Genomic DNA, 14,498 nt, shown 5'->3' on the forward strand with positions numbered 1-14,498 from the left:
GATAAATGTGTTAAGCTAAAAGGGAAATATTTTGAAAATCAACAAAATGAGTTTTTCTAATATAGGTATGAGTAGTTTTTGTGTGTTAGTTTGCAGAAACCTGTTGGTTATTATAGCTAATACGACTTTTTTGGTAGGGGCCGATTTTAGAAATGCAGCTATCAAGACTCGTCAAAGTACCATGAAGAATCTGAATTATTATTCAATGGTAGTACTCACACAATTAGTATGAAACAATTAGGAGCAGATCATGAGCCTGATGTATGTATGGCAAGAGACGTTTTCAATTAATCAATAATTATTCAGTGCTAGCTGATGTGCTGATCCGACAGACTTGGTGATTGCGGTGAACTAACCCCGACCCTTGTTTTGTTTTTCAACAAACTGATATAGATTAAAAATAAATAAATAAATAGCTTGATTTATACGTGTAAAACTCTAATACGTTATACACCTTTTACGTCTAGTTTTTATTCCTATATTAATCGATGGCTACCTTGACTTAACGCGATTAATTGCCATAAAAGATTAAAAAAATCAGACATTGATAAAGATCTCCTATTTTTAATTAATGTATTTTATTTACAGTACCTAATAAGGAACTGTAATTACAAATTAGAATTGACGAATTTTTTAATGTAGTCAATTACGCGTACAACAACGGAAAATTTAATTTTGCCTCATTGCCCCTGCTTACACTAATCTAGATAATATCCTGATTATAAGAAGCATTAGTTCATTAGTTATTAAAGTTAGAATTGAAATAATATTATAGAAAAATGCTTTGAATTACATCTACTCATTAAACAATTACACCGTCACTAAATAAAATTTAAATACCATTCATATGTTTATTAGGGATATTAAATCAGGGTTAAGTTTAAGAAACATTTTTTAAACGAAGTGAATAAGCTGTAATTACGTATAGGAAACGATAATTTTTTTATTTCATTGTATGCATTTCACTAAGAATTGTTTAACAAAGATTAATGGCTACGATTTTAACATTTCAATGCTAACCGAACAGGAAGAGTTTGCATGGAATCGTGAAGTGAAACCATATTTTTTCCGGAATTATTCCTATTTCCCTTACTTATTTAGGCATTTCTACTTAATCGTCTATGATACGTTTTTTTGGTGTGGTGTGGTGTCAGTATGACAGATTTAGCATGTTCACTTGGATATCATTACAGCTTTCATAATAGAACTAGTGTTCTTATGAATTCAAGATTATTAGTACTATTTTTCACCGCGAACCTCAAAATGGACAAACGCGATTACCATATGACATCCATCAGCTGACATATTTTGAATTTTAATTTACGAAAAGGTTTAGATAACTAAAAATGCGAATTGGATCGTCGTAAATTAAATTTTGAATGATGCATCTTCTATATGAATCGTTGTGACTTGTGAGTAGGTTGGGTTCGACGAAACGGCCAGTTTTTCTGTGAAAATTCTCGATAGAGCTAATAATTGCAGGTGTTGAAAACTTCCAAGCGTAACACTGGGACCACGTACCACTAAATTTGTAGGACTATACGACCATTTTATTATACAAACATTTACTAAGCTGCATATAAAAAATCAGCTAGTTATTAATAATTTTTTTCACTACTAGCGTCTGATGACATGATTATTAACCTTTTTTCCACTTGTAAAGTAGGCTTTCTCGGCATTTGTTCAAAGTGGTTAATAATTTTTTATTATTAACTAGTAGTCAATAATGAGAACTGTCACGCTGTCACTTTTAGAAAACACAACCCGAAATTTCGCTCAATGAACGTTTAGACAAGTTCTCTAAAACGAATAATTGCCACCATTCGCAATTTCCAGAGAAATTACATACCTAAAATTATCACATTTTGAAAAAATTCGAACGAAATTACTCTTTGAAAAATCTCAATGACAGAACAAAATACGGCCTGTTTGACTTGTACTTCCACGTACTTGATTGACATGTTAAATTAATAAACAAAAAATTCTGTCCAACCGTTCACTTTCTTATCAATATAATATGTTAATTTAGAGGATTTCAAGTGCTAGTAGTGAAAAAAATAGTATATATACCACGGTAGAGAAGTCTATTATTGCCTTCGCACCTTACACCCCTCGGCGCAAGCGCCTCGAGATGTAATCTTGGTGCTCAGGCAATAATACTGGACTTCTCTACCTTGATATATAATGTACTATTTATGACCGCGTTACTTCGAGATATTGGCAGTGGGGGACACTCCTGGTTAGAACCCCAAACCAGGTAATTTTTAGCGCATTTTTGAAAAAATTATGCTATTATATTCGTTATGGCTGGTTGGCTGACCGACTGGCTGGCTGTCCGGCTGAGATCTCAGCAATTACATGAGCTAGAGACTTCAAATTTTCACTAAAAGCTTTCTGCTAATTGCTATAGTGTAGATGTGCAGGTTCTAGTCTATTTTGAGTTAGATTACTCGTGAGATCGATAATTTTAAACTTTGCCAATAAAATACATCAAACATATGCTGATGTACAGCTTGTTTGTCATATAGCTTGTCATATAGTCTAAATTCGCATAGGCGAAATATCACAACATTGTTTAACATTTTTTTAAGCCACCGTAACAGCGCTGATAAGTTTTCTAAAATTTGCTGAATAGCCAGAATAAGTGCACATTTTCAAAAAAATATTCTATTTAGCTTCCCATAAATAATCCACTCAGCGCTCCGAATGATATTGCACGTACTATCATCAGAAATGTAAGGAAATAATAGAAATCCGTAGAGGTGCGGAACAAAAACGTTAGCGAGGAAATGCTACCCGAATTACCAAATAGAAAAATTGCACCATGAACAATTACATATAGGTACGTTTAAATTATAACACAAATAGTGTTCTCGTTATCGCTTAATTAATTAAAGTAATACCTAGTAATTTATTGCCCGTTTATACAATATTCATACAAGGTGCATACTTTTTTAACTAATTGTTGATTAAACACTGCAATCACATACAACCTGATTTCTGGACCTTGTTCAATGAGAATAGGCTAACTTAGTGATTGGATTTGCCTCGAAAATGACATTTTCCAACAAAAATCGACGATCAAATCGCCTTAACATTTGGAATTTAAGTAAATAAAGTAAATAAAATATGACCGACATTTTTATATATTTATATATTTTTATATATTTTTCAAATTGGTAATGTTACGTGGGTAAGGCCGTTTATGCCCATTTCATTACCTTACCGTGGTAAACATTACACCTGGTGCAAGTACGTGTAAAATGCAGATTCACGTAATAAAAATTCTGCTTCATTACTAACACTTTAAAAGGTAATGTTACGTAACAGAAATTTTTCTAATTTTCCGTATTTACACAAAAGTAACAAGCGAGTCATTATGAACTTTGTATCAGAATCAGATAAATGTAAATGGTTTCCAATTATTAGATATATTACGTAAAGTTTACCAAATGAATGAGTTTTCAATAAACAGCTGTATTTCAATAATTAAAAATAACTGTAAATTTGCAGATCAAAAGATTTATCATTCCTCGCAAGCCCCTAGGTATATAGTATAGTTGTTTTTTGACAAATTCTTGAAATATCTAAACCAAAACCAGTTCTGATCAGGGAAGTGAATAATCTCGCAACCTTTTAAACAGGTTAATTGTAATGTAGTAATTGATCCATTCTCTTATTTGAGATGTAGGTATATAATAAAAATGGATTTGTCTTTCCCAAATTAATACATTCTTATTAAGTTCTTTGTATTTGTTAAACCTTGGATGTTGTTACTTTCTTTAAAAACTAAATGAAAACCGTACTGCTTGGATAGGTCCCTTAAGTGTAAATGAGAGTGATGTTTTTAAAATAATGTTGGCATAGAATGCATATTAGATGCTATGAATGTTTTGCATAAAATGATGAATTATGAATATTAATTTATAATTATTATAAAATATTAAACTGATATTTAAAGATTAAAAATGAAAGGATGATGGCTTGACTTGCCACCAATATATAATTTTTCTTTTTGCAAGGCGGTTTAAGTATGTACCATGTAAGTATCGCTATAATTATTTACACCGTAGCGCCATTAGTTTTCTTGACAGCTTGCATAATTGATCACAAACCTGGAATGTAGGTTGACAATTTGATTTCCATTTACACGCTTATTAAATTCAACAAGACAATGCCGACGACTCAGTAAAATCGTAATTGTAGATCAGTATCATGGATCAGTGCCCAGAATTTTGTCGTATTCTGAAATATCATCACTCATTTCCTCTTCACAAGGTTTCCTTATGCAATGTAACTCTCCCGGAATATTCATCGATCTACGAAAAGTCGTCTCGAAAACTTCAGAATTGCACTCCAGGAAACTGATGTGTACTTCTGCGACAAACCTTCACTAATACGAATGTGAACGCATTGTACCTCTTCGGGAGACTGATTGAAAATCTTCTGCTTCTTTGGAAAGTCAAAATTAGCTGTCTTCGTGTAATATTATATAAGTTTAATGAGATAGCACGAATTGAGCTTTTATCACTCGAAAACGAGATAGCGAATTAAAAAGGAGGTTATAAAATTTCTCATGAGATCAAATACTTGGGGAGTTTTCTGAGTTTTTTGGAGCGACTTTTTTGAGGCAAAAAACACGGTAGCGAATTTTGGATTGAAAGATGTTCCGAAGGCGAGTTTTCACGGATATAAACATTGCGAGAGCATTAAACCCGAGTTATTTTTCTGAAACCAGTTTGCACCCTTTCCGCTAAGAAAGAGAGTTTCCTGGATTCTAAATTCCGTAAAGAAGGGTTCGCACGCTTAAAGCTATAGAATTGTACTCGAACCTGGCATATCCTCCGTCGGAATATTCTGTACATCTTTGGATTTGTTGTGTAAACATCGTCATTTGGACGGTATTTCGGCTTAAACACCAAAAAGAGAGAGAATATTTCAATTTATTAAATAAATGTGGGGGATTATTTACGAAATAAGCACAGAATTGGTTTATTTTATTTGAATTTGTATTTCAGTGTTTGATTTTTTTGGAATTTGTATTTGCGTAATTTTTTTAAATTTTATCGCCTTGTGAATTATTCAATTTGGATAAAGTGGTCAAGTATACACATCCAGTACAATTTGCGGGTTTTTTGAAAAAGGTTACATCTGGTCGCTGCGACAAGGAGTTTTTTAACTGGTCGTGATTGGCGATTTATTTGAATATTCTTAAAGAAGGGGCTTGTTTTATGACAGAAGTGGTGTTTCCTTAAATACTGGAATCACCGTAAAAACGAGGCGGCTGCTAGTTTCGCGACGATGGAAGAGCGTGTAAATTTGTTTACGCTAAATTCTAGGGCAGTCGCCCTCTTTGCAGTTTGTCATGTTCATAATAAATTTGTGCAGAAGCAAATTAACCACCTAAGTTGAACTTTTACGCGTGTTGTCCGGTTACGGAAAAAGTTATGTCAAGTTGAAAAAGCGTTTTGTTGATATTCTCTTTCTATTAAAAGTTAAAAGTTTTTACAGTCCGAACAGCCACAAAAAATTTGTTTATCAAGCCAGTTTTGTTGCTCATCTAAGTCTGTGTCATAAAGCTAAGTGAAGTTCAGAAGCTGTCAGCATTTGTGTGTGAGTTAACTGCTCATAGTATCCCGCACATTTTACGACCAGATTGTTTGGATTATTAAGAAAGAACTGTAAGAAATTGTAATATTTCTTATTTTATTTGTGAACGACTGCGTGCGGGGTAATGTATTCAAACAAACAAGATAAGTTTTTCTTGCTTTCAGTGATTTTGTTGTATTTCTTTCATGAGTTTGGGAATACATTTCTGTCATTGTCAATCAGTTAATGCAGGGCCAGTATAGGCATTTCTCCCCTAAGGAGAGAGTAACGCATTTCATTAATTGCGTAATTAGAAAAATAACTTTTAGAACTTTTACTTTTAGACGAGAGGGTTATGGTTTCGATTGCGTCCAATCGCTCTTGAAGCATTTGTTTATTTTGGTTCACGATTATTTTGAAATATTCCAACATCCAAGTAAAAATGTCGTATCTGCTTCTTGATCACGATTTCATCCCATTACGTAACGATAAATGCATAACACATAGGTATTGCGTATTCATAATTCTATCCCAAGTACAAATGTGGATGGAAATGTGAAAATTTGTTCGAAAAGTCAATGCATCAGCATCAAAACGCATTTCTGTCCTCGGTAAGCAACAGGCATACATTTTTATCTCTTAATTATGCAGACCAAGCAAGTACATCCAATAAATCCTCTATATTGGCATATTCAAGTACATAAATTACTATTTACACATTAATTATTGAATAAATTAATTAGAATTATGCAGCTGTCAAAGTGGCCCTTTTAATAAAATCTATTATGCGTTTAATGGTATTCTTTAATTGAATATAAAGCACAAAAATTCAGGTTTAATGAGCGTTGGATTACCACTTTTTCAGTGGAGTATATAAATTGGTTCACCGGTTAATAATATTGCTACCGTTTTCTGGTTTGTACAATTTAAAGACTCAAAAACTATAGTGTGGCCTTTAAAACAAAATAAATTTGTCTGGCGTTAATCTCACCTTTAAAATGATTTAATTATCTTCAAGTTGTATAATATATGTCATGTTTGGTCACTGATTACATACCTACTTTACACTTGACAGATGTAATAAATGATTAATCAATTCTATAGCAGCACGAGCTTTCAAATGATCCCATCACACCCATGCTCAGCCATTTTCTTAAGGAGGTGCCCGGAGGATTCAGATGCAGTTATAATGTTTATTTTTGATGGTGCTCATTCCTATACTACAATGGATAATGTAAAACTGGAACATCGGTTTGATGTTTTTTTGTCCATAATGAGATTAGTCGGGTGCCAACGACATTACAACATTCTTCAATCTCGACCTCAAAATTTCACTATTATGCCAAGGGCAACGGTCCATTCAATTCATCTGACAATCAAAATTCCTTTGTCAGACCAACCAGGAAAACTAATTATTGGATAAAAATAAAAGACTATAAATCAATTTGACAATTAGAACTTAGTGAGTATTTATATGACCCTTCCTGCATAGGTATGTACATGAAGTTATGAATCATTTTTTGACTTTAGTTATGCACTTATACTATGGCATTATTTATTGTACGGCAGCTGCAAGTTATTCGTAATAATTATGTTATTTCAGTAACTTTCCATTTAATTTGATTTGCATTGTATAACCTTTACTTAAATTGTAGTTCCACGCGCACATGTTTGTCGGTATGTAGTAGATACCTATTTAATATTCAAAGAAGTAACTGATTTGGTAAGATAATGAGTCCTTTAGATAATTTCATTTCAATCACGATTACTGCCATTTCTAATATTATTAATTGGTATAATCTGTATCTCATTAATTTTTGTAAATGACATCTCTTTTAAACTTAAAAAAATGGGATTGGCGCAATAGTTTTTATGTCGGTAATATACTTTTACATGCTAAATAAGGTAAGCGACTTCAAACTGGCTCTGGATTTGATAAAATCGGCAGCAGGAAATAATTTACTGTCGTAGTTAATATTCCAGAAATTTACGATGCATGTGAATGCGCAAGGTTCGCCTTTTGAGCATCGAGGAAAAATGTACTACGACTATCGTATTATAAAGGAGTGATCAGTACCAACTCCATTAATTCCAGATTAACCTGGTGTCTATCTTGCCAAGATTATTAACACGCTCTATTATAGATAGACTGCGCATCTCCGTTGTTTAGATTTATTCTTGAATGAGTTCATTGATTAACAAGATTTGGTTTGTAATAACTTGCTAATTTCAATAGCCAAACGTCGAAACGTGAGCTAGAAGTCTATGACGCAAATGTACTGTATTTTGACTAGGTAACATTTGAAGATTGACTTAGCAGCCAGTCAAATGCATGTACAGGGTGAGCCAAAGGTTACGCGGAGTAACTTTCAATTCAAGCGCCGTAGCCTGATTATCACTGCATATGTATATATAATATATGCTATTACGATCATCTCTAAGGAGGTTCTCCTATGCACAGGTCATAATGGCTAACATCTCTGCCTGAAACACGGTGCTAAATTGATCAAAGGAAAATGCGCGTTGCCCTTTCCTAGTTCAGCTACTGCTCCCAGTCCGGGAGAGTGATCTTATAACTCTTCGGTCTTAGTAAGACAGCCCGGATCACCTTGCCTTGAGGGGATTGGATCTGAGGGTTTCCTCGTAGATCTGCCAGGGCCCAAGGCAACCTCGATCACCCCACTCGTCCCAGTTATTTAGCCGCCTGGAAACCTTTCGAGTCTCTGCCTCTACAGCTAAGTGTAAAGGCTCTAGTCTCAGGAAGTGCCTCCATGTTCAAAGTTGGCGTGGTTTTCATGGCTCCAGTAACTCCCAGACGGGAGAGGCGTCTCTGTACCCCACCTAGCTGCTTCCTGCACATTGCAGGCCACCATAAAAGTGCACCTTACAGTATTATTGGCCTTATCACTACAGTGTAAACTGTAAAGTTAATATACCAGTCAAATGTTTAAGCCATGGGGCTACAAGCCCTTCTACATGTCCGTAGATTTGCTTATTCGCTCAATGTGCCTCACTGGTCCAGTTGACGTCCTCGAAGAGCGAGCCCATCAAGGTTCGCTCTCCGTCTATTCGTAAATGGAACAACTTCGGTTTTTTCCCGGTTAAGACAACCTGAAGACATACATAACTCTCAAATTCTTTTGAGGTTGAAAATCCATTGGATTTATCTGATTCCTTCACATTCATAATGCCACAATTTGATTATTTCTAACTATGAGAGAAACAAGTTACCAGCATTAATCATAAATCTAGTTTTGTTCGTAAGATTTTTGCAATTAATCCAAGAAATGTTTATAATGGAAACAAAAGTGCACTCTTATTTATCAAATGTGTGACCTATACACCGACCACATCATGTTTGCTGATGATACTTCTCTTATTAAATAATTTGATAGTGAAGAAGAAATCAATGAGTGCATGAAGTTATAGGAAAAGTTGATAAATGGGTAAAACCAAACAGATTATCTCTAAATACATCAAAGACACAAACCATGACAGTGACGCTAAGGAAACAAAAAATCATCAATCAAAATTCAGATTTTATGATATTGGGGGTAACGTTAGATCCCCATTTGACTTGGAACATACATGTAGCTATTCATAGTGCTAAATTATTTAAAGCTATATTTGTTATTAGGAATCTTAAGAGAGTTGCTTCAATCGAAACTATAATTACAGCCTATTATGGCATTTTCCAATTTTATCATATGCAATTCTTGCATGGGGTCATTCGAAACATGCAAATACTTTATTTGCCTTACAACGGCAGTGTATCCGAATAATAAAAAAAGTACAGAGAGTGCTGTAGCAGAAGTTTTGTTGAGCTAGGTATCTACTCCCTTTGTACATACAGTACTTCAATGCCTACTCTATATTAAAGAGAACATAGTTTCACAAACTGTAAAACAGGATCTGCATAGCTATAATACAAGGAACAAGGAACACATTTACATAACTTTTCATAGGCTCAATAAAACAAAGGATGACGTATCATATTATGGGATGAAGTTTTATAATGCATTACCCACGAAAACTAAAAACTTAGATTCACTATCATTCTAAGCTAGTGAACTAAACGAATTTTTAAACCATAGTTTCAATGACTTAGGTTGTTAGCACTGTTTGTGGAGATGTTGCTATTTGTTGTCTAAATGTATATTTATTTTGTCCTTTGTCATTTTACCTAATTGTAATTTGTCTAAGAAAATAGGTTTTTAATTTATATTGTATTGGTAGATAATTTATGACCATTATGTCTGTGAAAAAATGACGTGTGAAAATACTTGTAAGTATAAATAACCAATAAAGCATACATACATACATACATAACAGGTTTGACAGTGTAGCTAGAAGCATAGTGTAATTCTTTACACTAAGCTAGAAGCTAGAAGTCTGCGAATCTGGAAAAAAGTTTCGAAAGAAACCCAACATTTTGTAACATTTTACTTAGAAGATTTAGAAATTCGTCAAAATTCGTCAAAATTCTTCGATAGTGTAATAAATTTATATTCCCAAGGAATTTTTAGACTGAAATTCTTATGTGTATTTCATATGGATTATATTGCTAAAACTGGTTTCACGCAAAGTAATTGAATGAATTTTTAATTAGATAATTAAATATGTTTATTAAGCTTAAACATTTAGAAATATGTACTAGGTAGTTTTTCGTAAGCATTGTGCTAAGTTTCCTATTATTATAGTTAGACTATAAAAAGGTTTATTTTGGTCTTCTGCGCATTAATGGCAAAGCAATGGGTTAATAAAATATTGAAGCTATCTAAACCGTTCAAAAACTTTTCTTCATCTTAATTTGGAGAAACGGACCAGATTACTTTATTCGCCAAAAATTACAGTCTCAGATTTAGACGTAATTGTGCGGTTTGTGCCGTGTATGTTTGTTGGCAAAATCACAAGAAATTTACCAGTTTTACGCATTCAAATAAGCTTTTCCTTACACTTGAACGTACTTTTCATAAAAATACAGCTAAAAACTGCGTAGGTTCCGTCCGCCGATTGGTCATGGAAACGCGGACCTAAAGTCCTACTGCAACATTTAGTTCTTCCCCATGATTACGTCTGCAAATATATCTTCCAGTTTCCAACTAGTCGATACTCTTTTAATAGATAATTCCGCCAACACATCGTACGATACAAACCGGCTCAAAATTTGCTAATTTTAAACTTGCAGTCAGCTTCCATAGGTCTTGCGTGGGTGTTGCTGACAGGAATCTGCTGCTTGTGCTTTCATATGGTGCGAGAAGCCAGTTCAATTGGAATAGCACACAATTTTTCAATGGGCGGCCAACAACCATTTAACAGCACAAAGAGGTACGTGAAAACAGATGCGTACCTTGAAATACCCTTAATTTTTAAATGGGTGGTTCTGAGAACAAGTATGACACACAACGAAGCACAAACAATTTCGGCTAATTTTGTTGTTTGTGCTGTTTATGTGCTGGTCAATTCACGACGCCGATTCGAAGATGTTAAGAATATAATAATTCATCAATATATGATCAAGTTGGCTTCTCAGCCAAAAGTGAGTGAAACACACAGTTGAGCACCTTGCTAAGACTACATGGTCCTTATCGTCAACGTCATCTGCTATGCGGTTAATCACTCTGGCAATAACCTGAACGGTAGAATGTTGTCAAAAACCTACTATTCTACCCGTACTTTAACTTATGATCATGTAATGTAATGCGTATTTCTGCATGGTAGCATGGTACATGGGGTATTTTTTAAATGGAACTACTAGTTTTCATTGCATATTATTAAAGAGACCTCTTTTTCGGATATAGCAGCATAAAAAACTTATTATATTGCATAATCAAATTTAAAAGAAAAATTCGAATGAAGGAAGATAGTTGTGTTAATTAATTTTATAATTTTACTAGTTTGACCATGATTCTTATGTTGCCATTTTAAAAAAAGGTTCATTCTTTAATAGTACCACACAAAAAATAGTGTTTTCTATTCAAAAAGTGACCCTCTTAGTTCTGTAAACGCACGCCACTGTAAAGAATTTTTAACCATAAATATTTACTTACTTACAAATTTTTTGTGATTTTTGCGCTGTGGCTTTAATAAAGTAATGTGCCACTATATTAATTAATAATTTACCACTTTACTCATTACAAACAATTTTACTCCTTAGCAACCAGATCCTACGCAAATGACAGTTTTAAGAAACCATTCCATCGGTTTATTTTGGTAAAAAATCGGCGAAAAGTACTGGTCACTCAATGACCTACCTATTGGTCTCGTTTAATTTACAAGAAATAGTACACACATACACCCGAGTAAGTAAGCACTCCAGTACGATATTGGATAACGTATGTACTAATGCATCCATTACATTAGAAAGTAATGTTCAGGACACTTACCTCTCTGATCACCGACTTATAAGAATTTCATGTATCTTACAACAGTCTTCGCCCTCAAGAGCCAACATCATCTCAAAAAGATTCTTTTCGAAAAGTAACATGGAACGTTTTTTTTTATATTTGGAAAATGAAACGTGGAACGATAGCTACTCCACGGATGACATAAATGAAAAGTTCTCAGTTTTCCTTTCCACATTTCAATTTTACGTCAATATATGTTTTCCTCTAAAAAATTATCGACATAACTCCGAAACTAAACCCTGTGCACCAGTACAGAAGCAACTCGTGGCTCTAGTACTAAGCTCAATGACATGTATGTCTTACAAAGAAAATACCCCGAACTAAGAGATAAATACATATCTATGAAGGAAGCACACCAAAACTTGATAAACAATGCTAAAAGAAATCATTACAGCTCAATCATACAGAACGCGCAAAACAAGAGCAAAGAAACCTGGAAGGTTTTGAACTCGATTAGTAACAAAAACAACCAAATTCCAAAAAACCTGGAACTAAAGGATGACCAAGGATCTGTGGTTACATCACCTGCAAAGATTGCCAATTTGTTCAATAAACACTTTCATAACATACCGTTCAAGCTTCGGGAATCTATTCCACACGCAGATTTACCTACAAACCATCTTAAGATAAATCCTAATTCCATCTATTTATTGCCATTTACGGAAGAAGAGGTTCTAAACCTATTCAAGAAGCTGAATAGCAATAGCGCACCTGGACTTGATGATATATCCCCTAACTTATTAAAACATGTGAAACTCCTAATAATCACCGAACTTACGTATTTAATTAACTGTTCTTTACGCACTGGAACATTTCCAAATTGCTTCAAGGCTGCAGTGGTAACTCCTATTTTCAAAAAAGGAGATGCTCTCAACACGTCGAATTACCGACCGATTACACTGACGTCCTGCGTAGGAAAAGTGCTAGAATATGCGATGAAAGAGAGGATAACTTCATTTCTCTCAAAGTATGATATAATATCAAAGAGGCAACACGGTTTTCGTGAGAAGCAGTCGACCACCACCGCTACTACTGAAATATATGAGAGTATTCTTCTCACTCTTGAAAGAAGACTTCGAATGGTAGGAGTTTTCTGTGACCTAAGCAAAGCCTTCGATTGTGTCGACCACAATATTCTAATAGGTACAGAAATTGGAGTGGATGGGAATAAGAGGTGTCGCCCTTAAATGGTTCACATCATATTTGTCGAAGAGAACCCAGGTAGTCCGTATTTCAACTTGGTCAAATAAATTCAAGCAGCAAGTGCGATCAGAAAGCTTACCAATTGCAATTGGTGTTCCACAAGGGGCAGTTTTATCCCCTACTTTATTTAACGTTTATATAAACGATTTGGTAACTTATTTATCTAAGTACGCTGAAGTAGCCATGTATGCAGATGACATCACCCTAATGGTAGCACCCGTAACTGCATAGAAAGGGACACCGATTTAGCTGTAAATCACGTCTACAAATGGCTTATTGCTAATAAGTTGTTCCTAAATAAAGATAAAACAAGATACACACTGTTTAGCATGTCTTCGGTTCAAAACAAAAATGCGGAAGTTGGAATCTCCATATCAAACTGTCCCATTCAAAATACGGAATCCTTGCAAATACTTGGAATGCTGTTCACCGAAAATTTAAAGTGGAAGACGCACATCTTGTCGCTTAACTCCAAACTTTCAAAAGCAATATTCAAAATTAGACAACTTAGAACTTTTTTAAATCCAGAAACCTTAATGTGTCTTTACTATGCTGAAATTGAATCCAGACTAAGATATGGCATCATCATCTGGGGTAGCAGTGGACAGATTCAAAGCACCCTGCTTCTACAAAAACGCGCCATCCGATCCATCGCCAGAGTTTCACTGACAACTACCTGTAGACCGCTATTCATTCAAATGAATATATTAACCGTCATATCTTTATATATTCTTGAAGCCGCAAGTTATGTACACAAGTTTAAATTTAAGTTGATCGACATATACAACACAGTACACTCACACAACACAAGGTCCAATCACATCATTAAACGTCACAGCCAACAGTCCTCTCTGCATGCCTATCAAAATATACAATCATCTTCCGAATACACAGAAACACCTACCCTATCATCTCTTTAAAAAAGCATTAAGAAAATATCTCGTTGATAAACCATACTATAATATACACGAATTTTTCATAGAGAATCTGAGTTGAGTTTATATTTAATGTCTAGAAGTTATATTTGTGTTACTGTTTAAGACATGATGTATTTTTTTTTAAGACGAATGTGTGTAATTTATTAAAATTACTTTTACACAATAAACACTATTATTATTATTATTATTAAATGTTAAATGTACCATTTGAAGCAGATATGGATGTTTTGTTCGTTCCTGTTTTGGCACTGGAGGTTGTAGGGAATGTTGGAAAGGGTGCTGGTCTTCAGTAACTTGTTGCGTCAGATTACAAAAACTCTTTTTCGTGCTTGAATTTTGTTTCGAATTTTCTTCTATGTAT

This window comes from Photinus pyralis, unplaced genomic scaffold (genome assembly GCF_008802855.1).
Source record: "Photinus pyralis isolate 1611_PpyrPB1 unplaced genomic scaffold, Ppyr1.3 Ppyr1.4_LG7, whole genome shotgun sequence".
NCBI classification, from domain to species: domain Eukaryota; kingdom Metazoa; phylum Arthropoda; class Insecta; order Coleoptera; family Lampyridae; genus Photinus; species Photinus pyralis.